Source organism: Xenopus laevis, chromosome 5L (assembly GCF_017654675.1).
Source record: "Xenopus laevis strain J_2021 chromosome 5L, Xenopus_laevis_v10.1, whole genome shotgun sequence".
Lineage (NCBI taxonomy): Eukaryota > Metazoa > Chordata > Amphibia > Anura > Pipidae > Xenopus > Xenopus laevis.
The window spans coordinates 51941432-51943339 of NC_054379.1; the positions used below are offsets into that span (position 1 = coordinate 51941432).

Sequence of the window (1908 nt, forward strand, 5' to 3'; positions counted from 1 at the left end):
TTAGAGCAAATAAAGCTGGGTAATGGACATAGTGACACCTGAAGCATGAATAGGGCAAAGCTTGTCGCCAGGAAAAAATAGGCAAAGAGGCCAGAGTCAGTTGGAAAGTGACACAGACTGGAGCTTGGGACGTTTCCGCTTATCCCCTCAGACAGGACCTTGTCCCCTCAGACAGGACCTTGTCCCCTTCCATGCCCCCTCTCCCTCCAATGTTGAGGAGCTTCAGAGGGTGGCCGGGGAGCAGCAGGTGGACCAGGGACTTCACCCTCAGCAGAGCCCCCTGGTCGGTGAGACTGGGCTGCCATGGCTGCCACCAGGTCCTGGAATTCACAATGGATGGTCAACCGCATCTCACCATGGATTTGGGCCATCCACCAGCTGAAGCAGCAGCTGCAGGAGCAGCGGTAGCAGCAGAAAGACCTACAAGGAAAATCAAATATAAATATAGATATATATTGGACATGTGCGTAACCCATAACAAATAAAAGGTTGTGAAGGAAGTTGGCAAAGTTAATATTCCCAGTTGGATTGGGGGTGGGTGTTTGCATGTTTGGGGGTGGCATAAACATGACAACATTAGAGTGGAAATTTCACACCAGTCGGTAGGTTTGAAAGTATGGGTTTTTTAAATACAAAATACAACTGTTTTAAAGGACATATAAACCCTCCCCACAAAAATGTAGTGAACAGCCTCTTTTAAATCTTTAGCTACCCACCACTCTGGTTGTTAAAAGGTTAAAATGTTGCAGCATCCCCTTAATCACTTACAATTCCTTCTCCTCCTCTAACCCACTCTGCCCCCTCCCTCAGGAATTGACTTTGGCTGTTGGCTAATGAGCATGCTCAGTTCTTCTCAGCTCAGATTACTAAACACACTCTCCAGCCTAACAGCCAATGAAGAGATAGCATTACTGGTTCCCATAAAAACTCTGCTCTGTCTGATCCTATTTTGTTCTCCTAACCACCTCTCCTGAGCTTAGCTTAACCATTACAGTGCTCAACTCCAGCAGAACTTTATATCAAACTATGTTGTGCCTGCATTCTGCATTGCATGAACAACATACATGTCTCGATGTTACTGATTATGTGTCAGAGGGAAAATGGCCGCCGGGTGAAAGCTGCTATAAGTTTTAAGAAAATGTGATGGTGCTGGCAAATGGAGGGCATATATGCAGTACAAATTATGTGGCTTGTGTGGGAAAGATATGGCCAAGTTATATACATGGTAGGAAAATGTAGGATTTACATATCCTTTAAGGGCATACATTATATTAAAATAAGCAACAATTCAAAAAAATCTATTTCAATCAAGCTTCCAATAAAAAAGAAGGCTGCATAAGGGACTAATTAAATGTGCTTTGCATCTTTGGTGACACACACAGACAAATAAAGGAAGGGGTTATTAGTTATAAACATTGATCTTACGTCTGGGGGCACCACAGGAATCACGGCTGGTGACTGGGTGCGGCTATCAGCTCTGTGTTCTGTAATATGAAATACATTAGTAATGCTCTAAACAAGTTGAGGGAGCAACTACATTGGGCATAAACACTGAACATGTCTGTAACCTGAGCTTCCAGGCTCTATCTGGATCTTCAGCCTTACCCTCTTCCTGGGGTTGCTGAGCGGCCTCATCCCGGTCCTGGTCACTGTCCGAATTATGCCACAATGTTTGTGGTGGGGCTGCAATTGTGAATAAAGAAAGCAAAAAGGAATTAAAAGACAGAATCATATGGAATTGCAAGTTGACTTGGCTAGTAGCCTGGTGTAGAGACCTCCCACATGCTACAAAAATATCTTATTTCTCATTCCAAATACTAACTCCAATGGAATGGCACAGCAAGGGAGATGGAATGGTTAAACCTAAATCTATAATGCAACAGCACGAGAGATGGAATGGTTAAAACT

The 1908-nt window shown here is 43.9% G+C and overlaps 1 long non-coding RNA gene across 1 annotated transcript; it reads right to left on the reverse strand.

The window, feature by feature from the left end:
• Positions 1-225: 225 nt before the first annotated feature.
• LOC121393666 lies at positions 226-1696 on the reverse strand. The gene is made up of 3 exons (XR_005961231.1): positions 1606-1696; positions 1426-1484; positions 226-420 (listed from the first exon to the last, which is right to left on the reverse strand). It is a non-coding gene; the product is annotated as an uncharacterized LOC121393666 (long non-coding RNA).
• Positions 1697-1908: the final 212 nt, after the last annotated feature.